This window comes from Drosophila subobscura, chromosome A, assembly GCF_008121235.1.
Source record: "Drosophila subobscura isolate 14011-0131.10 chromosome A, UCBerk_Dsub_1.0, whole genome shotgun sequence".
NCBI classification, from domain to species: Eukaryota; Metazoa; Arthropoda; class Insecta; order Diptera; family Drosophilidae; genus Drosophila; species Drosophila subobscura.
The window spans coordinates 901,291-926,122 of NC_048530.1; the positions used below are offsets into that span (position 1 = coordinate 901,291).

The 24,832-nt window shown below is 40.2% G+C and overlaps 1 pseudogene; it reads right to left on the minus strand.

Annotated features, from left to right (window-relative positions):
• Positions 1-334: 334 nt before the first annotated feature.
• LOC117892246 overlaps positions 335-24,832 on the minus strand; it is a 47,041-nt pseudogene continuing 22,543 nt past the window's right edge.

Consider the following 24,832-nt stretch of genomic DNA (forward strand, 5'->3'; position numbering starts at 1 on the left):
TTTTTTATATTCTAGTAAGAATAAAATCAAATTAACACATTTCTCATAATAATTGAAGCAGATTTCATGAACTTATTAAATAATGGCTATGTTGTACCTGAGACTGAAGAAACAATATCGAGAAATTCAAAATATTATTGTCTAGCTTACTGAAAATGGCTATACGACATCTTAAACTGCCGAAAAACTTGGCATTAGCCAATCGGTGGTGATCATAGTGGAAACTATGCGATATTTTGTCCCGAAACAGCAAGTCCAAGGTCGCCCCTGCACCCAAATGCTAGCCTTATAATGAGCAAAATTAAAAAGTGCAAAACTGAGTACATGCGAGTTTTTATACCCGGTACTCCTAGAATAAATAGGGTATATTGTATTTGTGCGAATAACGGTTGTATGTAACGCACAGGAGGAAACGTTTACGACCCCATAAAGTATATATATTCTTGATCAGCATCAATAGACGAGTCTATGTCTGTCTGTCCGGCTGTCCGGCTGTCCGGCTGTCCGTCTGTCCGTCCGTCTTGTTGAGCGCCTGGATCTCAGAGACTATAAAAGCTGGAGCCACTAAATTTTGCATCCAGACTTCTGTATGCTCGCACTGTTACAAGTGTATTTCAAAAATGAGCCTCGCCCCCTTCTGCCACCGCAAAAGGGCGGAAACCTCCCAAATCTGCAATGAAGATAAAAAAAAACTAAAAACGCCATTCCGTAGGGAATGGCCATTTCTATTAGATCACCAAATTGGGATCCGATTGGATCATTATTATAGCTAGAATAAAGAAATTAATTTACAGTGGCCAAACCCACCCCGTCCCGCAGCTTATATTTGTTTTTTGCATATTCTCCCATTCACACTCTGCTTCGCGCAGTTTATGGCCTCTGCCCCTGACACGTCTCTGCCCCTGCCTCTGCCGCGACTCTGCCCTGACTCTGCTGTGTGTGTTTCTAGGGGAGGGTGGCGAGCTAAAGCAGCGTGTTGGCGTGAGTAGTGTTGTTGATGTAGATGACAGATGAAGAAACAATGAAAAATTTGAGAAATAACCGCTCAGGTGCAGATGTAGTACTGAGTGCCGGGTATAAAAGTTGTGACGCGTAAGAAGCGTCTCACACGTCCCTTCTCGTTATTTGTCGCTTTTTAAAAGCTTCACATTTGTGTTTTTCTGTTATTGCCTGTTTGTTAAGGATAAAGTGATTGATATCTACAAAAAATTGGTTAAGTTTGCATTATGCGTTTAGAAGTTATGTGCGACGAAAGTCAGTTATTGTGAACATGCACTCATCATTGCTCCCCACTGTATATACAGACTGAGTACCTGGTATAAATGATGTGACGCGTAGGAAGCGTCTCACACGTCCCTTCTCGTTTTCTTTGCAGATGCCTTAACTTCGTTTATTGCTCATTAAAATCTATGGAGAGTCGGTTGAGCTAAAATTGGTTGAAACTAACACAACTAAGTTTTTGGGTCTTAGTACTTTACGCATGCTTAAAACTTCGTCACGTGGCGCGTTTTTCTTTCTAAGTTCTTTGTTATAGGTTGAGGGGCTGATTTTATAATCGGACCAGTTCTGCTCCAAGTTTAGAGCCTTGATTCCGTTGCAGAGTCTTCGTGAGATTTTCCAAAGCTCTCCCAGTTTCGGTATCTACCTCTCAGGCTTCTTCCGACCTCTGGTCTTACCAGGGGGCATGATTAGGTTAGAATATGATTAGGATAGGTTTTGACCAGGTTGATCGTGGCTGTTCTTGAGATTTCCGAACCAGGGGGACTCAGGAGGCAAGCGACCTAGCTGCTTTGCGTATCGATGCGGAAATGTACTGTGCTCGATACAGAGAAAGAGAAGACAGCTTCCACGTTCCTGTGGTCCGAGAAAGAGTACCTCCAGTCCTCCACCACTGTAATGTCGGGATCGCTGTCGGGAGGCTTGCGACGATGCACATTTTTGTAGAATGTAAGTAGTTATAGTTGTTAGTATTAAGTATTTGGGAGGTATACTATTATGTTTTATTATGAAGTTATGTTTTCGTTATTATGTTATATTTTGAAATTATCTTGTATTACGATTATGTTTTAATATCAAGTTATATTTTTCGTTATCATGTTATATTTTTTTTTTTTTGTGGCACAAGCCGTGGTGAGGGTCGTTAGGTTCTCATTTAGCTGCCACAACCGAACCGAACAAACGTCAGCGGTTCAAATGCTAGTAATGATAATTGCTAATAATGATAACTGAAAGTTATGCCAAGTACCCAGAGAGGAAATTTAATAATTGTCTGCGAAAAAGACAGATCTTAAATAAAAGTTGAAAGACGGCATAAAAAAACGAGAAGGGACGTGTGAGACGCTTCTTACGCGTCACATCTTTTATACCCGGCACTCAGTACTACATCTGCACTTTAGCGGTTATTTGTCAAATTTTACATTTTTTCTTCATCTGTCATCTACATCAACAACACTACTCACGCCAACACGCTCCTTTAGCTCGCCACCCTCCCCTAGAAACACACACTGCAGAGTCGCGGCAGAGTCAGCGGCAAAAGCAGCGGCAGAGGCAGAGGCAGTGACGTGTCAGGGGCCAGGCCATAAACAGCGCGAAGCAGAGTGTGAATGCTGCGGGACGGGGTGGGTTTGGCTACTGCAAATTAATTTCTTCATTGTGGCTATAATAATGATCCAATCGTATCCCATCGTATCGTTTGGTGATCTGATAGATATGGTCATTCCCTACGGAATGGCGTTTTTAGTTTTCTGCTATCTTCAAAATTGTAGATTTGGGAGGTTTTCGCCCTTTTGCGGAGGCGGAAGGGGGCGTGGCTCATTTTTGAAATACACTTGTAACAGTGTGAGCATACAGAAGTCTGGGTGCAAAATTTGGTGGCTCTAGCTCTTATAGTCTCTGAGTACTAGGCGCTCATCAGGACGGACAGACGGACAGACAGACGGACAGACAGAGACTCGGCTATTGATGCTGATCAAGAATATATATACTTTATGGGGTCGGAAACGTTTCCTTCTGTGCGTTACATACAACCGTTATCTGCACAAATACAATATACCCTATTTACTCTTCGAGTACCGGGTATAAAAAAAAAAAAAAATGTTATATTTTAAAATTATATTGTTAAGTTACATTTTGAAGTCAGAGTTTAAGTTAGAGGCCCGGCCCACGGTAGTCATTGGAAATAGCCATAACGGGACAACCAGAAGGAAAGAGCGGAGAACAACGCCGATTGCGAAAACAACAGCGGCAGAGGCATGGCACGAGCGAAACGACGCCGACAGCGAAAACAGAAGCAGCAGAGAGCCGCCGAAATCGCTGGAAGCTGGTAGAGTAAAGGCGCGAGCCTGAATCGCTGGCAGCTAAAGCGAGAAAGGGCGAAGGCACTAGCCGAAGGCGTGGGCAGAGACGACAGCCACCGCAGCGCAGCCTGAAAAAGGGTTCAGCAGCTAACGGCTCGCGATCACCACGCGGAGAAGCCGAAAATGAGTTCTTTGGGCCTCGGCAAGGGCAAGTCGCGATCGCTGCGGCGAGAATACAAAGTTAACAAATGCTTAGTTACGCGAGGAAGGAAAGGACCAACGACGCGAGAGGCAGGACGAGGACAAGGATCAAGGATCGCAACCAAGGCAGGGCGCCGGGTGAGGACACACATTCACACACTATGGGTCAGGGTAAGCGAAGCTGCGTTTTTTCTTCCCCATTTTTTATGACTTTTGTCTGGTGCGAATAGGCGAATTGGTGCAAAGAGGGGTAAAGAAAAGAAATACGAAATAAAATGAAGTTAAACAATGTGCTCATGGCTGGTGTATAAAATTAACTTAACTTCAATCCCTAAAGTGCAAGTGCAAATCGGTATGTGTGGTCGCTTATCGTTTGAGACTCCGTTGGGCTTGGCGCGCGCTCTCAAACGGCGCATGCCTGTCTCCGAACTGGTGCAGCCTTGGTAATACCAGGGGCACTCGAGTCGGAGCAGACAGGGGCGATTACCCTGACAGACGGCACACGGTACGTGTGGTCGCATACCGTTTGACCAGCAGCTTTGCTTATTATACCAGGTACTCGAAGAGTAAATAGGGTATATTGTATTTGTGGGGAATAACGGTTGTATGTAACGCACAGAAGGAAACGTTTCCGACCCCATAAAGAATATATATTCTGGATCAGCATCAATAGCCGAGTCGATTGAGCCATGTCTGTCTATCCGTCCGTCCGTCCGTCTGTCCGTCTTGTTGAGCGCCTGGATCTCAGAGACTATTAAAGCTAGAGCCACCAAATTTTGCATCCATACTTCTGTATGCTCACACTTTTACAAGTGTATTTCAAAAATGAGCCACGCCCCCTTCCGCCTCCGCAAAAGGGCGAAAATCCAAATATACAATTTTGAATATAGCAGAAAAACGCCATTCTGTAGGGAATGACCATATCTATCAGATCACCAAATTGGGATACGATTGGATCATTATTATAGCCACAATGAAGAAATTAATTTGCAGTGGCCAAACCCACCCCGTCCCGCAGCTTATAGCAGTACACTCTGCTTCGCGCAGTTTATGGCCTCTGCCCCTGACACGTCTCTGCCGCTGCCTCTGCCGCGACTCTGCAGTGTGTGTCTATAGGGGAGGGTGGCGAGCTAAAGGAGCGTGTTGGCGTGAGCAGTGTTGTTGATGTAGATGACAGATGAAGACAAAATGTAAAATTTGACAAATAACCGCTAAAGTGCAAATGTAGTACTGAGTGCCGGGTATAAAAGTTGTGACGCGAAAGAAACGTCTCACACGACCCTTCTCGTTTTTACTCATTTTCTCTCGGTCGCACACTCTACCTCGTGCAGTGTGTGGCTATGGTGGAGGGAGCGAACTAAAAGGGCGTGTTGGTGTGAGAAGTCATGTAGATGTAGGCGTGAAGAAATTATATAAGAAGGTGTCGTCGGGCCCATGGAGAAATTATATAAGGAGGTGCTGTCGGGCCCGTTTGTCACGTATTGATGCTGCTTGTGAGTGCGAGTGAGAGGGTTCTGCGCAGTAAGTGTGAGTGAAACGAATCTATCGTGTGATTATTAACCCTATGATGGCATGGGGTTTAAAGTTGCCCATTACAAGAAAAAGAGTTTAAATTATTTTTATTTTTTAAATTTAATTTTTCAAGAGCTACTACTTGAAAATACTCGTTTTTTTGGTTTTTAAGAATATTTTTTTTTGCTTAGGCTCTCAATTCTAAAAAAAAATGTTATTTCTGCAAAGATCAAAAAGTCATTTTCAGCATGAATATGCTTAATATGGGGGTTAATAGGGTTAAAAAACAAAACGAAAAGATTCGTCCGCACACAACCTTTTGCATCAACAAGCGAGCACGCTTTGTTTTGGTGCGAATCCCTGTAAACACGTGTACATGAGTAGCAGCGCCATTTCAAAACTATTTCTTTCACTTTTACTAAAGAAATCTTTATTTTACGCCCACTAACGCTTTGCTTTGCTACTCACCCACCAAAAGCCAGTAAAGCTTACATTTTAAAATTGACCGGCAAACTCATGTTTAGCAGGTTGACAGAAACTGGATTACCGGCGTACTGCTTCAACCAAATATATACTTAGTTGGTTATGCCTGTTTTAAAAACTAACATTCAACAGCTTATATCTGGTCGTTTAAAATAGCTGCATCATCAACCATATGTCCACAAACGAGAAGGGACATGTGAGAGACTTCTTATGCGTCACAACATTTATACCCGGTACTCAGTAGTGCATCTGTACCTTAGTGTTTTTTATTTTTTTACATTTTATTTTTACCCGGTATACCCGGTACTCGAAGAGTAAATAGGGTATATTGTATTTGTGCGGAAAAAAGTAACACACAGAAGGAAGCGTTTCCTACCCCACATAGTATATATATTCTTGATCAGCATCAATATGCGAGTCGATAGAGCCATGTCTGTCTGTCCGTCCGTCTTGTTGAGCGCCTGGATCTCAGAGACTAGAAAAGCTAGAGTCACCAAATTTTGCATCCAGACTTCTGTGTGCCCACACTGCTACAAATGTATTTCAAAAACAAGAAGGGACGTGTGAGACGCTTCTTACGCGTCACAACTTTTATACCTGGCACTCAGTACTACATCTGCACTTTAGCGGTTATTTGTCAAATTTTACATTTTTTCTTCATCTGTCATCTACATCAACAACACTACTCACGCCAACACGCTGCTTTAGCTCGCCACCCTCCCCTAGAAACACACACTGCAGAGTCGCGGCAGAGGCAGCGGCAGAGGCAGCGGCAGAGGCAGAGGCAGTGACGTGTCAGGGGCCAGGCCATAAACAGCGCGAAGCAGAGTGTGAATGCTGCGGGACGGGGTGGGTTTGGCCACTGAAAATTAATTTCTCCATTGTGGCTATAATAATGATCCAATCGGATTTGGTGATCTGATAGATATGGTCATTCCCTACGGAACGGCTTTTTAGTTTTCTGCTATCTTTAAAATTGTAGATTTGGGAGGTTTTCGCCCTTTTGAGGAGGCGAAAGGGGGCGTGGCTCATTTTTGAAATACACTTTTAACGGTGTCTGGATGCAAAATTTGGTGGCTCTAGCTCTTATGGTCTCTGAGATCCAGGCGCTCATAAGGACGGACGGACGGACGGACGGACGGACAGACAGACATGGCTCAATCGACTCGGCTATTGATGCTGATCAAGAATATATATACTTCATGGGGTCGGAAACGTTTCCTTCTGTGCGTTATACCCTATTTACTCTTCGAGTACCGGGTATAATGAGCCCCGCCCCCTTCCGCCCACGCCCACGGTACGAGAAAACTAAAAACGCCATTCCGTAGGGAAGGACCATATCTATCAGATCATCGAATTATTGTCAGATTGGATCATTATTATAGTCAGAATGAAGAAATTAATTTTCAGTGGCTAAACCCACCCCGTCCCGCAGCTTTTATTTGTGTTTTGCACATTCTCTCATTCACACTCTGCTTCTGCAGTGTGCGGCCTCTGCCTCTGACATATTTAGAAAAAATTGAAAATTTGAAAAATAAACCACTAAGGTACAGATGTCCTACTGAGAACGGGTACAAAAGTTATATATACATATATGTATATATTATATTATATTTTCTTCTCCTTCTTTCTGACAAAGCCATCCAAATCAGCTGGAAGAGCAGCAGGGGGCTCAGGTTCAATGACCGCAGTCGAGGTGGGGCCATTAATCGCTCAGGGAGCAAGTCAGCCGTTGGCTTGGGCTTGACCTCCTTCCTAGGAGACTTCACACTCCTAGGATTGACGGAAAGGCCTGAAAGCCCGATTTTAGATCGCAATAAAGGCTTTCAAGCTTCAGAACCTTAGCGCTAACCGTTTATTTTGGAGTGCGAGTCACTTGCAACCACACAATAATCACACTGCCAAAGCAAATTTGGCTGGTTAATTAAAAGTTAAACAGCATCCGAATGCAGATCGATGCAAATCAAATGAAATGCACAGCAGCATATAGCTGAGCAGCGAACAGCATCAAAGCAACGAAGCTGAGCGGCGGTAACGATCGTATTGCATTCCGAGCTATGATGGTTAAGCTGGACGGCCCTTAGTGGGGCCACTCATAGGCCAGTATGGCCCTTAGTTATCCGGATGGGGGGTATGAACCGGGGCCGGGGGGTATGAACCTTTTTAGGCGGGTTTGAAATCCTCGAGAATAGAGGTGTTCTTGGCAAATGCAAGTGGTTCCCCTGGCGTCCTCTTAGTAGAATATTCAAGTGATACCAGCGCAAAGGCGCCTAGGTATCTACCTCTTGCTATCTACCTGTCCTATTCAGATGAGATGTTCCAGGGTTTCCATGACCCCAGGCTCATCGCATTTCCTGCAGCTGTCTCGGCTGGTGATGCCTAGTTTGGCTGCATGCGCCGAAGCCAGTCAGTGGCCTGTGAGGATTCCAACAGTAAAATGCTGTCCTTCCCTGTCTTACTTCTGTACATTTTCCTGCTCTGTAGCCTGGCCTGCTTTTATAGGTCGCTTTGTAGCGCTCTAAGAGAGTCCGGCACGATCTCAAGTCTGCCATTCGCAAGCCCAACACCTTACTTGGCTAGAGCGTCCGCTGACTCGTTTCCTTCGATGCCCATGGGGCTGGGAACCCTGTAGACCGCGGACGATTGCATGGATCTTATCGCCGCTTGACTGTCTACGAAAATGTTGACCGCATCGTGTGCTCCTGCTATGTGCTATATGAACGCCTTATTTCAGGGTTTGTACAATTTATGCCTTCTCCCACTCCTCCGTCCATCTTGGAGCCGTCTGTGTATATTTGAAGGCAGGGACCGCAAATAACAGTTATGAAGGCTAAATTGAAGTAAAACGAGAACGGACGTGTGAGACGCTTCTTACGCGTCACAACTTTTATACCCGGCACTCAGTACTACATCTGCACTTTAGCGGTTATTTGTCCAGTTTTACATTTTTTCTTCATATGTCATCTACATCAACAACACTACTCACACCAACACGCTCCTTTAGCTCGACACCCTCCCCTAGAAACACACACTGCAGAGTCGCGGCAGAGTCAGCGGCAGAGGCAGCGGCAGAGGCAGAGGCAGAGGCAGTGACGTGTCAGGGGCCAGGCCATAAACAGCGCGAAGCAGAGTGTGAATGCTGCGGGACGGGGTGGGTTTGGCCACTGAAAATTAATTTCTCCATTGTGGCTATAATAATGATCCAATCGGATCCCAATTTGGTGATCTGATAGATATGGTCATTCCCTACGGAATCTTCAAAATCTGTTATCTTCAAAATTGTAGATTTGGGAGGTTTTCGCCCTTTTGCGGGGGCGGAAGGGGGCGGGGCTCATTTTTGAAATACACTGGTTTCAGTGTGAGCATACAGCAGTCTGGTGCCAAAATTTGGTGGCTCTAGCTCTTATAGTCTCTGAGAACTAGCCGACAAACAAGACGGACAGACGGACAGACGGACGGACGGACAGACGGACAGACAGACATGGCTCAATCGACTCGGCTATTGATGCTGATCAAGAATATATATCCTTTATGGGGTCGGAAACGTTTCCTTCTGTGCGTTACATACAACCGTTATCCGCACAAATACAATATACCCTATTTACTCTTCGAGTACCAGGTATAAAAATCAATGTGAAGGAGATATGTTACAGCAACATAAAATATACAGAAAATTATATTTTAGTCATGGCTATCAATATCAGCCAAAAACTTCTATTTACGATTTATATATTAAAAATCATAATTAATTCTTCTTTTTGATTTTTTGATTTTTTCAATAAAAATCAGAATTAAGAGTTATTTTTAATTTATACTTTTAAAATAAAAAATAAGAATTACTTATGATTTTTATAACAAAAATCAAAAATAAGAATTAATTATGATTTTTAATAATAATAACAAACCACTCGGTTCGAAGGATAATCCATTTAACTTTTATTTTCAACTTTTAAAATAAAAGTTACGGAATAATTTATAAGAATTAATTATGATTTTTAATAATAATAACAAACCACTCGGTTCGAAGGATAATCAATTTACCTTTTATTTTCAACTTTTAAAATAAAAGTTACGGAATAACTCTTATTTTCAACTTTTATAATACAAATCAAAAATAACTCTTATTTTTAATTTATATTTTAAAAATCATAATTAATTCTTATTTTTGATTTTAAAAGTATAAATTAAAAATAACTTTTAATTCTGATTTTTATTGAAAAAATAAAAAATAAGTGTTATTCGTAACTTTTATATAAAAAAGTTTAAAATAATTCTCAGATTGCAATTTTTACTTTAAAAGTTATAACAGTTACGGTCTCTGTTTGAAGGTGTTTAGTCTGGTCCCGTCCCTTTCCCCAGTCCTCGGGTCGCATAAGTGAGGTTGTTGCAACGTCGCTGCATGTTTGGGGGATCATATAACACTACTCGACACGATTTTGCAGCTCCGATCCAGACTAACTTTTCTGAAAGATATGGTGCTTGGAAAATGTTTCATGATCATTTTTATACCCGGTACTCGAAGAGTAAATAGGAATACATAATACAAGGAAACGTTTCCGACCCCATAAAGTACATATATATATTCTTGGTCAGCATCAATAGCCGAGTCCGTATATCCATGTCTTTCTGTCCGTCCGTCCGTCTTGTTAAGTGCCTGGATGTCACAGACTATAAAAGCTAGAGCCACCAAATTTAGCATCCAGACTTCTATACGCTCACAGATGACAGATACAAAAAACCGTTAAGGTACAGATGTAGTGATGAGTACCGGGTATAAAAGTTGTGACGCGTAAGAAGAGACTCACACGTCCCTTCTCGTTTTTTTCTGTGGCAGAACATTTTTTTAAGAATTTTTCTTAACTATTTTTGTAGATGAAGCGTTTTTTTCACATACATTATGTTTCTTACATCAGGTTGCAATAAATTAGCCATTTCATAGAGCTCATGAATGCATCTAGTGTGTCCAAACACTTTGCGGTTTTATCAAAAACGTTGATTTTTGTTCTGTATTTTTTGCCAAATTTTGAAAAACGAGAAGGGACGTGTGAGACGCTTCTTACGCGTCACAACTTTTATACCCGGTACTCAGTAGAAAATCTGTACCTTAACGGTTTTTTTCAAATTTTACATTGTATATTTTTTCTACAGCTGTCATCTACATCACTTCATACGCCAACACGCAACAATGATCCAATCTGATCCGATAGCTATGGTCCTTCCCTACAGAATGACATTAGTTTAGTTTTGTTAAGATTCGCCTTCTCTTATCTTCAAACTTGTGGATACTGCAGATATTCGCCCTTTGCGGAGACGGAAGGGGGTGGGGCGAAACTTTGAAATACACTTGTAACAGTGTGAGCATACAGCCATCTGGATGCAAAATTTTGTGACTAGCTTTTATAGTCTCTGAGATCCAGGCCCTCAACAAGGCGGACGGATAGACAAACATGGCTAAATCGACTCGTCTATTGATACTGATCAAGAATGTATATACTCTGTGGGGCCGGAAGCGCTTCCTTCTGTGCATTACATACAATCACTTTGTGCACAAATACAATATACCCTATTTACTCTTCGAGTACTGGGTATAAAAACACCGTTAAAAGTTTATAAGAGCTTTCAAAGCCCATACACCGAATTGTTTGTTATTAGCAACCAAAATCTCTTCAAATGATACATTCAAATGCATGTATACTCTTGGTTTGAATAATATAATAAGTTTCTAAAGAAACTTAGAAGGTTAAGTGTTTACTGGATACATGTTTACATATCATCCGGCTGTATTAAAGCATGTGCTACTTACATATACATAAGTATCTAAGTTTTGTATGGGAGTGATCCCTAGCTGACTATTCCACTTGAACGGTGCTCGGATCTAACATATAGCGCTATCCGGTATTTGCTGATTAGACACCTTTCAAAGGGCTAGTACGATTATCTGATCGGCTAGAAGCGGTGACGAAATCGCCCAGACAGAGACCTTGGTGATATAGGGTAGACTTTGCTATCAGCTGCACTTTAAACGGCTGAGACTCCACTAAAAAATGATTTTACACACACGATGACAGACGAATTTTCAAATTTGGTTCTAGTAAAAATCCACTCACGGTCCACAGGTGAATCAGACACTGGTCCTCTCCAAGTTTATCAATTCTGTCTGAATACAATTAGCATTAAATTTGTGAGTAAATATTATTTGCTGTTCTGCTTAAAATCGCTATAATGTAGTTACATACATATGTATGTATGTGCATATGTATGAACATGTGCATACATACATATAATAAGATTTCCCGAGTTCAAAAGTAGGTTTTTAAAAAATATATTTTTATTTAACCGAACTTATAGTAGAACATAGGATGATGAATTCCCCAACTCAATTTTAGAAAGTCTCAAACGGAACTCTCTTCTTGTTCTCGAGATATTGATCTCGAGACCTCTCTTGGGAAGCTTAAAGCTTATCTTCCTAAGCTTTCGGCTTCGGCTGATATTTCGTCTTCGGAATTGAGTGATGATGGCTTCGGCTGAAAGAGTCGAAGCTTCTGTTTCGAGAGGCGTTGCTTTGGAGAGAGCGGCTGATAAGCGATGCGTTGGCCTCTGTGTGGGAAGCTTGGGAGATGCGTCGGCTTGGATGAAACAGGCAGCTGCAGCTGGTGATTGGTGTCAGATTTCATCTTGAGAACTGACTTGTTTACAAGAGTTCTCCCTTCTATTGGAGTGTGGGACTGATTCTGAATTAGTCATAGTGTGGAGTGTGGGAACGAGCTGATAACGTATTGGTCAGCGACGTTCTATTGCATTGCAGAGTTTTGGGTTGCATGGGACTTCCTGTTGATTTCGGTATGGAGGAATCATGCCTTGTTTATTCAGGTGTTGGGGTATCTTCTTATATTTTTTATAGATGCGAATAAATGGGTGTAAGGGTGAGTGCTGGGCATATGCATAACGTGTTTAGGTGTGGGTGTGGTTATGAATATGTCAAGTGCTTAACGTATACATAATGCGTATGAGGGTGTAGGGCATTATGGATATGTTACTCCCCCGGCATTTCTTATAAGCCTGTCCTCAGGTTTTCACTTTAGGGTATAGGGAGGGAATTTCCTCTATAACTATTGGAGTACTATTTTCTTCTTCTTCGTCCTTAGGTTTTACATGTTTAATAGTTATATTTTTAGGTATTTTTTCTTAAATTTGACAATTAGATACCCATTTATGCTTAATGTTGATAACATGAACATAATTATTATAACTATCTGCAATATGTTACTATATTTTGTTTGCTGTATAATTATTTCTTTTGTCTGTACATAAGACAATGGTTCTAATCTAGTTATGTTATTACTCACATAGACATTTTGCGTGAAATCTAGCATTGAATTAGTTATTGCGAATTCGTTTAATTGGGTTGAACAGTTATAAATCTTAATTTTGTTATTTCCTTCGATTGTTATTTCTTTGTCTAAACAGTTTTGGTTTATTTTGGATTTTGGAAGGTTCCATGTTAACAATATATTTGGTTGAACGTAATTAATTTGGAAATTCTTAAATGTTCTTTGTGTATGGACATTTAGTGGGTTCTTGTTTTAAAATCCCTTTTATACAATTGTCTTCTATTATTTGCTTAGTTTCTTTGCTATATATTTTGTCATCGTAACTATAATATTTATCAAATATTAATTCTGTCAAAATATTATTTTGGTTATCTGGATATGGCACAATTTTGTATACTGGGATGTTAGCAATTTCGCTCGGAATATTGGAGATTATATAGATTTCGTTTGTATCAACTTTTAGCCATGTAGAAGTTTTAATATTTAATAATTTCTCAGAATTTATATGTTTCAGGTAATCTTGTTTTAGTAGTTTTGGGTTAAAAATACCAAGTCTAGTTAGTTGCATTCCCATTTCTATATCCTCTATATATTCTGTGAAATGTTGTAGGTTGAAGATTAAAATTTCTAATTGTTGATTTTCGTTGTTTTCTTCGTTTAATTGGTTTATTATCTCAATTCCATGGTTTACTACTTCTATAACTAAATTTAGTTCATTTGTTTGGATGCTATGTGTGGCGAGATTTTCTATTTTCTGTTCCAATTCTTTCCTGTCTTCTTGATCTAATGTGCCAAATAAGTATTTATAGGCGGTACCTACGATATTTATTGGGCCTCTTTTGTTGCGTTTAGCAATTTTTAAGCCATTTATTTCCCTATTTAATTTATCTACTAGGTATTTTACTTGAATTACGTTTTGAAATTTGTTAGCCATTACTAGGAGGTTTTGATAGGTTTCTTCGGTTTTTGTTACATTAACTGTTAAGTAATGGTATTCATAGTTAATAGGGAGGTCGATTGATCCCGTTTTAAATATGAGGTATCCGTTTCTGGACTCAATCGGATTTATTTCAATATTTTCTCCTTCTGTTGTAAGGACTATTAATGTCATGAGGACGATTATTTTAATTATGTTGGAGTTGATCGTTACCTTCCGATTCGATGGGCGGCCTGGAATTATTGTATTTGCTAATATTAATTTTCTTTTTCTTTTTATGTTTGGTTTTGTAATGTGTTATCTTTCTTCCTCTATTCTTTTCTTCATAGTGTTTTTCATCTATTTTGGTTATTTCACCCGTCTTTCTGAAAGGGTTAGTTATTTTGGACTTTACTAGAGGTGATTTTCTAAACATAGTGTCTACTTCAAAGTCATTACGACTTTGGTTCAACTGGGTGATCTGATTCACCTTGTTTAGTTGAGTGTGGTACTCTGGACTTCCTGCGTATATCAATATGTCTGCAGGTGTTCTGTTGGTAGTATTATGTCGGGTCTTGTGATTATATGTGTATATTATCAGTTCAAATTTAGTGTATTTGTTTTCGGGGTCATTCTCACTGGATATGATCCTCAATTTTTCGTTCACCGTTTTATGGAATCTTTCAACGTCTGATATTCCATTTTTACTGGATGTGATTAAGATCTTCACATCTTCCGAGATAAGCCATGCTTGCAATGCTGCGCACATAAAGGCTGAATCTTTGTCGGCTTTAATTTCTTGGGGTTTTCCCATTTCATTAAAGACTTTTAGTATCGCCCTTTTGGTTTCTAACCAGTCACGACTGTTCACTTCTATTAGTGTAGCGAATTTTGAGTATATATCGATACATGATAGGAACTGTTGGTTACCTATCAGATCGAAGTCCATTACGTAACGTTCTCGGATGTTTAAGACTTCCGGTGTTACTTCAAATGACAACTTGGTGTTTCTATGCTCAGTCTTGGCAATATTACACGTTGTACATTCGTTTATTATATTTTGTATCAATTTTTGGTGGTCAGGGTAGAAGTATATTCCCTTAAACCAATTGATGGTTTTCTCTATTCCAGGGTGAAGTAATTCTTTATGGTTTTTCATTATCAATTCTTTGAATTCCGCGTAATTGGGTATATCTAACTTGATTGAACTTGAACTTGATTTCATAACTTTTGTGAAATTGTTTGGACTGATAATTTCCAAATACGCTTGTTGGAAAGTTGGGAAATCGGTCTCGTTATGGAAATATAATGCACTCTTTTTGGTACATAGCATATATATAATGCACTCTTTTTGGTACATAGCATATATTCCTTAATTAGTTCTTTAGCCAAGGTGTTGGTCACTTCCTTGTATGTGATTTTGATAATCAATTTATGGAAATAGTGTTGTGTAGTTACTTTATCTTCATCTCCCTTGATCAACTCAATCTGGCGATTGAAATAGTTGATTGGTCGTTCTGTAATGGGAATATGATTGAGATTGTCTTCTTGCGCACTGTGTATTGGGGCGCCTGCACTGTCAGAGACTTCTCCGAGTAGGTTTTCGTTAACTTTAACTCGGGAAAGGGCGTCCGCTACATGGTTTTCTTTGCCAGGTAGGTATTTGATTTTGAAGTCGAATTCGTTTAATTTGATCTTCCACCTTTGTAGTTTCATGTTTGGTTCTTTGAGGTTATTTAACCATACTAAGGGCTTATGGTCGCTAAGTATTTCGAATGTTCTTCCGAACAAGTATGATCCGAAATACTTCGTAGCCCAAACAATTGCTAACAATTCTTTCTCGATAGCGGAATAATTAATCTCATGTTCGTTCAGCGTTCGGCTGGCATAGCAGATCGGCTTATGGTCTTGCGATAGGACTGCACCTATAGCCATGTTACTAGCGTCGGTAGTAACAGAAAACATTTTGTTAAAGTCTGGATATACGAGAATTGGGTCTGAGGTGATGAGTACTTTTAGTCTCGAATGCCTCGACATACTTCTCTTCTTTAGGATCTATTATTGCTCGTTTCTTGAGTTTGAGCGTCATAGGCTTGGCTATGCTAGCGAAATTAGGAATGAACTTCCTATAAAATCCGCATAGTCCTAAGAATGACTTGATTTGTTTTGTGGTTTCGGGGATGGGAAACCCAGTGATAGCTGTTATCTTGTTGGGATTTGGCAGTATTCCTTCGGGTGTAACTATATGACCTAGCAACTCAGTTTCTTTCTTCAGAAACTCACACTTATCCATTTGTAGCTTGAGGTTTGCGTCTCTCAGCTTGCCAAAGACTTTTCTTAGTGACAAAAGGTGTTCGTCCAATGAAGTGGAGAAAATTAGTATGTCATCTAAGTACACCAAACAGTCTGTACGAAACAAATGTATCTGTTGATGTAGATTCACTTGGTTCTGGTGATTGTCAATATGACAATCGTATGCTGAAATAGAAATGTGTATGCCACCGGTTCATGTACCAGTAACAAAAGGTCGCCGCAATCGGTACTTGAACAAATTGGGCTTCGGAGATGTGAATACGTCAGAGTTTTCTTTCGTACTGATTTTATTTGGTAAAATGTGAGGTTTATATACAGTTTCTAGTAGTACAATTGTTTACTTAGGATCATAGGCTTGTGTAATTAGATCTAATAATAAGTGGGTATGGAAATATTTATTTATGACCTTCACTGCATGGGTCCGGGTGCAAAGGTCCGTGTGTCAGGTCTAAGATATTTTTATGACTGTCGTAAAACTAATCTCCTGCAGATGGTGTGACCTTTTTTTTCCAACTGCAGATCATCTTGCATGTAATTTATGACTGTGTAACATGATTATGTGCATGCATGTGCATGCACTTGAATATTTATTTGGGTCAGCGGTACATATCTCATATTTCTTGGGTTAGTCTGAGAATATTTATTTAGGTTGCTAAGAATTCTTAATACCTAATAACAAAGATAAAATTTAGGTCTAACCATACGGTTTGATGTTTAAATCTAAATCGTACATCCTCCCGTCCGTTGACCATGGTATTTTCAACCATCATTAATGTTGATTGTAAACGGCTGACTTGATGTGTTGTCTCCATTCGCTGATGTGCTAGGCTGTTGCATTCGCTGCGAGATTTTCCTGGATTTGTGCCATTTCTTGACCAAATGAACTATTACAATAATCATTATGAAGATCATTGCAATGTATATGGCAATATGGTGATGACTGATATTTTCAAGGTTGTGGGGTAACTTGAAACTATCCGGTGGTAACAGCCTTGTTTTCATTTGATACAGCTCCTTGTAATTTAAATTTTCTTCGTTTGTTGAAACTGTATCTGTCGGACGTTCAGTTGATGTTTTGTTGATGTCATTTTCTCCGAACCGAGCGTATGACTGGCATTCGTCATATTGTCGTCTCCATTGTGCTTTGACTTGTTACGGTCATCAAGGAACTTCGAATAATACATACAGGTTTTGCGATCAATAATCCTGAATTTTGAAGTTTGATATCCGATATTCCATCTGCACATACTGCTGATAATTTCAACGATGATTTTGTTGAAAATATCCATTGATTTTTACCATGCATACTCAACCATATAAATGATTTTTTAGTTTTGATTAAGTTGCATGATGGATCCGTTTTGTTATGGAACATTTGTAATTCACAACTTGTTTCAACTGAGAACATTGTTTGTTTATTATAGCATACAAAATCGTTGTTTGCTCTTGGATGGCAATTGTTTAGATCACTCTCTGACAGTTCAACGAATTCGTCTCGGTGACTGTTGATTGCGATGTATGGTGTCTTGACTTCGAACATACTTATCCCATTTTCAGTTGGTGATGGGATAGGTGTCAGCTGGTAGATTTCCAGTTCGTATGCTGAAACTAATGGAAACGTAACTCTGATGATTGCATGATCATCTATAATTGTGCCTTCAGCTTTCATCATCTGATACACCATTAGCATATTTTCGGGAGTTACTGGGAGAACTTGTCCTGGCTTTAAGTGATCGCGTATCTGCTCAAGTTGTACCTTTAGTTGTCGTGGTGAAATTAACACAGGGCTTATCGTGTTATGTCGGATATCTGTCAAGACGTTGATAATTTCCGTTTGCATTCGTTGTAGATTTGCAGATAATAGAGTCAATTGAGTTGACAATGTTATATACCATTGAAAGGCGATGAAGTGATCAGCTCTTCCCTTTGATTCGGTGATAAAGTCCTCAACTCGACTTAGTCTTTTGGAGTTTGAGATTTCATCCCTTTTTATACCCGGTACTCGAAGAGTAAATAGGGTATATTGTATTTGTGCACATAACGGTTGTATGTAACGCACAGAAGGAAACGTTTTCGACCCCATAAAGTATATGTATTCTTGATCAGCATCAATAGCCGAGTCTATGTCTGTCTGTCTGTCTGTCCGTCTGTCCGTCCTGATGAGCGCCTAGTACTCAGAGACTATAAGAGCTAGAGCAACCAAATTTTGCATCCATACTTCTGTATGCTCACACTGTTACAAGTGTATTTCAAAAATGAGCCACGCCCCCTTCCGCCTCCGCAAAAGGGCGAAAACCTCCCAAATCTACAATTTTGCAGATAGCAGAAACCTAAAAACGCCATTCCGTAGGGAATGACAATATCTATCAGATCACCAAATTGGGATACGATTGGATCATTATTATAGCCAAATTAATTTTCAGTGGCCAAACCCACCCCGTCCCGCAGCTTATAGCAGCGCACTCTGCTTCGCGATGTTTATGGCCTCTGCCCCTGACACTTCTCTGCCTCTGCCTCTGCCTCGACTCTGCAGTGTGTGTCTATAGGGGAGGGTGGCGAGCTAAAGGAGCGTGTTGGCTTGAGCAGTGTTGTTGATGTAGATGACAGATGAAGAAAAAATGTAAAATTTGACAAATAACCGCTAAGTTGCAGATGTAGTACTGAGTGCCGGGTATAAAAGATGTGACGCGTAAGAAGCGTCTCACACGTCCCTTCTCGTTATTACATTAATTGTAGAGTCAATCAATGATGTCTGATTTTTAAGCAGGGTTAATAAGTGGTTCTCGTTATCCTTAACCTTTGCTATCGTTTCCGACATTTCACGGGCATATGTTGAGTCTAATACGCCAAACAGACTGCTTGCGATGTTTCCAATGATGTCCAGCGGAGCTCTTTGTTTCCGTGTCCTTGCTATTAGCGCATTTTCAGCTTGCAGGTCCTCTTCTATGTGTTTGAAATGTTGATACATACTGGTGCATGCGTCTACTTGTTGAAGTTGCTTGCATAGATGTCCAATTTTTGAAGTACCCATGGTGAATGTGTTCATGTCTTTCCAATAGGGCTTTAGGTTGTAATAGACAATTATGGTCCAGTCAGTTGTCGCAAGTTGGCTGGTTCCTACTTTTTCGAAGTATTTACCCGGGTTTGAACCAAACTGGGTTATGTTGATTGACTGTGCCATTGCCAACGGTAAAAGTAACAATATGACAAACATTGTCATGGTTAGCGACAGTCTATTCGGCTGTGTCCTTTTTCTAGGCTGTCCATCTTCAGATGACTTTGCATTTTCAGATGGATCATCTATCGGATGTTTATGTGTGGGTTCCTCTTCATTGAACAGTGGAGCAACATGTTGAATCTCACGTTTGAAGATTCCCTTGGATGTTTTTACTTCAACCACTCGTACGAAATTGTCCTTGCCATGAAACAATTGAGTGATTCTTCCAAGTGGCCATTGTAATACCGGTGTATTGTCCTCCTTTAGTATTACCAATGTTCCTTCTTTAATGTTTGCTGACGATTTCCTCCACTTTTGACGCTGCTGTAGTTGTTGGAGGTATTCGTTGGACCATTGCGTCCAGAATGAGTGTTTTAATTTGGACACTGCTTGCCATCGATTACCTAGTGTCTTCGGCTGCTGGGATGGCTCACTGTCAGCTTGTGCGGTTAACGGCTCTCCTATCAGAAAGTGCCCTGGTGTTAACGCTGTTATGTCGTTTGGGTTGTCAGATAACGGTGTCAGTGGTCGAGAATTTAATATGGCTTCTATTTCGACTATAACCGTTTCTAATTCCTCATATGTTAAATTTGCCGTCGTCACATTTTTTAACAGCAGATGTTTTGCAGATTTTACTGCGGCTTCCCATAAACCGCCGAAGTGTGGTGCACGAGGAGGTATGAATTTGAACTGTACTCCTTTGTTGTTGCACTCCTGTACAATTTGTTCCTTTGCCTTTTCTGAGAATATGGCCTCTTCTATTTCTTGAAGTTTGTTCCTGGCTCCTACGAAATTCGTAGCATTGTCGCAATGGAGCACTTGACATTTTCCTCGACGAGAGGTGAACCGTCGGAGTGCAGCTAAAAATGCTTCTGTGGTGAGATCGCTGACTAGCTCTAAATGTACTGCTTTAGTCGCGAAATAACAGAATATGGCTATGTAAGCTATATTTGGCTTCTTTCCTCGTATTTTATAGTGGATTTTAAATGGTCCACAGTAATCAACTCCAGAATTGAGGAATGGCCTTGCTTGGGTGACTCGAAGAGGTGGCAGATTTCCCATAATCTGCTCTAGCAGTTTGGGCTTGGCTCTTGTGCATTTCACACAGTTCTGCACAATGCTTCTGGCCATGTTTTTCCTTTTAGTATCCAGAATTGTTGTCGTGATGCTGTCAGCAATGCCTGGGGGCCACAATGCATGTTGTCCTTGTGTATTTTAGCAAGGATCAACTTGACAATTGGATCGTTGTAAGGTAGGAGCATTGGGTGTTTGGCGTCAAATGAAATATTTGCTGCTTCCAGTCGACCACCTACTCGTAAGATTCCTTCCTGATCCCAAACGGGGTAAGCGAGTTAATCGAACTTCCTTTTGCGTTTCCTTATGTCTTGTTAAGTAACGTATGTCCTCTTTGAAGTCATTCTGTTGTATGTTACGAATGACAATTTTCTGAGCTTCTTTCATCTCATTGAATTGAATAGTATTGCTTGTGTACGTTTTCCTTCCTCGGAAACGCATCATGTAAGCAAATATTCTTAATAGTTTGTTGTATGAGTTGTTGTGCTTTATTTTGTATATAATGTCATCCTCCTGAGTGATGGTCATAATTGATGACTGACTCATTTTTTGGGGATTTGCACTGATACTTTCGTCTTTTGTCGCCACAAATGCTGGTGGCCATGTAGATGGTGGGCCATGAAGAAATAGTGGGCCATAAAACCACATACTATTTTCCGCGAATTTAATCGCCGTCATTCCTCTAGACAATGCATCCGCTGCGTTATTTTCAGATGAAACATGCCTCCAATGCCTTTGTATCGTTAGTTCATGTATTGTAGCTATTCTTGTAGCTACGAATTTGTCTCGAATGGATGTTGTACAATTAATCCATGACAAAACAATCCTTGAATCAGACCCCAAAAAGGTTGTGGCGTTCTCCATGGATAAATCTTCTTTTACCTTAGCTGTCAGTTGTGCACCCAATACAGCCGCCTTTAGTTCCAGACGAGGTAATGTTAAAGCATTTATAGGAGCTAAATGTGATTTGGCACATAGCAATTGAATTGTTACTCGTTTATCCTTGTGCAGTGCTCGGATATATATGGCAGCTCCAAAGGCTTTCTCCGATGCGTCAACAAACGTGTGTATTTCTGATGCTATCGGAAATTTTCCTTGGTATATGTGACGTGGTACTTTTATGGTGTTTAATATTTTTAACTCCTCCCTGTACCTTTTCCATTCCTCCTGGAGATGAACTGGAAGCGCCTCTTTGTAGTCAAATCCTTCCTTTGTGAGATGTTGCATGAAGATCTTTGCCTTCATTACCACCGGTGAGAAGAGTCCAAGTGGATCGAAAATCCTAAAGATCTCTGATACGACATCTCTTCTAGATATTACATCCTTGGTGGCAATTTCTGTTCTTCCACAAAACTGGTCAGATTTGGGCATCCAAGTGATTCCCAGGGTTTTTATGCTGTACTCTTCATAAGCAGTATCATCCAATTGTACGCTTGAAGTGATGTCTTCCGTTGGAATTCCTTGAAGTACGTGAGCGTTGTTAGTGCACCATTTTCTTAAGTTGAACCCTGAATTATGCAGTAGTTTGTTAAGCTCTTGTTGTCTCTGGAGGGCCTCTGGTATGGAATCTGCTCCTGTTAAGCAATCATCCACATACAAATCATTTTCCAACGCAGCAGCTCCAAACGGGTATTCCTTTCTGTCTCTTTGGGCGAGATATTGTAGACTTTTTGTGGCTAAATATGGAGCCGCTTTTGTTCCATAAGTCACTGTTTTTAGTCTATAGTATCGTTGATCTTCTGATGGATCATTGCGCCATACTATTGTCTGATAGTACTGGTCCTCGGGATTGATCCAGATCTGACGATACATTTTTTCGATGTCTGCAGTAAACACATATCTGTGCATCCTGAACCGAAGCAATATTGAAAATATTGAATTTTGCACTGTTGGACCTTTATGCATCAGGTCGTTGAGCGATTTTCCGGACGAGGTAACTGCAGACGCATCAAAAACCACTCTTAATTTCGTTGTAGAGCTGTCAGGTTTTACGACACAATGGTGTGGGATGAAATAGCGTGATCTTGCTATTTCTTTTGTCTGCATTTCCTTCATATGACCAAGAGCCTCATATTCTTTCATAAATGAGACGTAACTTGCCTTGGTTTCCGGATCTCGAGCAAGCCGTTTTTCTAGGCAAAAAAATCGTCGTGTCGCTAGATCACGACTCTGCCCCAGGGATGAAGGGTCTTCCAAAAAAGGCAATCGTACGATGAGTTTATTGTCTGATGCCATCTGAACATTTTGTAAGAAATGCTGCTCACATCGTTTTTCCAGTGGAGAAAAATATGTTATGTTATTTGGAAATGAGTCCAGTTCCCAAAATTTTGCGATCTGTTGATCGACTTTTTTTTCTTCTTCCGTCAATACTGCACATGTGCTCGGATTTTTTGAAGCGTCTTTTAGCTTTCCAGCCACAATCCATCCTAATTTGGTTTTTTGTAGTTTAGGCAATCCTCTTCCAATCGATACCTGCTTGTCTTGCATGATATCAAAGTAGTGTTCTGCTCCCAACAGAATGTCTATTTTTCCAACTTTGTCGAAATTGGGATCAGCTAACGTTATGTTTTCCGGAAGCTTCCAACGAGTCGTATTAATTGACTGTGCTGGCTGATCTGAGACTATGTGTGGCAGTAAAATTGCTCCTAGTCTTGAACTCAATTTGTTATGTCTTGATTTGAGCATAACATTGACTCTTGCTTTTGAAGTTTGTGTTCGTCCGCCAATTCCATTTATTTGTAGATCTGATTTTTCCACTTTCAGATCTAATATTTTCAATGCTCTTTCCGAGATTACATTGACTTGTGAGCCTGAGTCAAGCAATGCTCTGAACTCAGCAATTTGTCCATTGTTGCCTTGTATATGAACTCGAGCGGTAGCCAATAGTACATAATTATTTTGTACACAATTTGCTGATGCTGCAGTTTTGGCTTCGGACTTAGTTTCCAAATGAAGAAGAGTGTTGTGCCCTTTGTTGCATTTAAAACAATCTCTTCTTTGGCAATTTTTTGCTGTGTGATCGCGTTTGAAGCATTTGACGCACAGTTGGTTCTTTTGAACCCAATTTAATCTATCTGCAGAAGTTTTCTTTAAAAACTGTGTGCATTTATAGATAGCGTGATTTGGCTTTTCACAAAAATTACAGACATACTGACTCTCAGCTCCTGCTGAGGCACATGTGATGGGTTTCCTTGGTTTTTCCCATCCAATGGCTTCCAACGTAAGAAACCTTTGCTCGAGGAATTTCATGAATTCGCTCAAAGGCTGTAATTCCTTCGTATTCTGTATAGATTGCTCATACAACGTATGAGTTTGACGATCTAATTTCTTCGTCAGAAAACATAGAAGCAACGGATCCCATTTATCCGTTTCTATGTCGATGTTTTTTAGCGCTGCTAAAGTTTCTTTTACGTTATCGTGTAATGCCTTAATTGATTCGGCATCACTTGATATGCTTGGTTGATCCAATAATTTTTGGATCAATGTGTTACTGAGCACTCTCTTGTTGCTAAAGCGCTCTTGTAACATATTCCATGCTGTCATGTAATTTCCTTCTGTTAACGAAAGGTGGCGTATTACATTTTCTGCCTCTCCCGTAACATTGGTTTTTAAATACCACATCTTTTGAATGACGGGTACAGATGCTTCATGAATCATTTTCTTAAAAATGTCATGAAATTGTTGCCACTTTAGGTAGTCTCCATCGAATTTGGGGATTGCAACCTTTGGCAGGGGTAATGCATTATGCATATGTGGAGCATGGAGTGATGGCTGAACAGGGTCTGATTCAGTCATTGTTTGTATTGTTAATACTGCATCTTCAGCTGCAATATAACTATTAATGTTATATCCCATTTTCACAGGATCATTGCATTTTGAATATATTCTGACATGAATCGCTCTAATCTCATCCCAATATTTTATTATTATTGGTTTGAAATCCTTTCGCGTCTCAGTTGTCATTCTGTTCATGATGCGCTGTAGACTTTCAAGCAGCACCCTCTGCTCTCGGATCATGGGTTCTATTTCAGACTCATTTTCCATAGCGGTAATAGATCCAGAATCTATCTGCATTTCCAAGGAAGACAATGGTTTGGTCAACTCGTCGTTGTATTTGTTGACCAATTCTTTAATATTTTCAAAATATTTATTTGTGAAATAATTGTGCTCATATTTTGAGCCATTAATTATCTCTTGAATGTTTGTGTCTTCAATTGAAAATGTTTTCCAGAGATTCATTAACCTCTCAAGTCGAGTTTGAAAATATTCAGCCTTCTGTTTCCTTTCAGAGGCATCCTTTTTGTAATTCCTGACGATGTTTTGGATTTCTTCGCCCGTGGCCAATTGCCTGTCCAGCATAACATTGATGCTTGATGATGCCATTTTTATACCCGGTACTCGAAGAGTAAATAGGGTATATTGTATTTGTGCGGATAAAGGTTGTATGTAACGCACAGGAGGAAACGTTTCCGACCGCATAAAGTATATA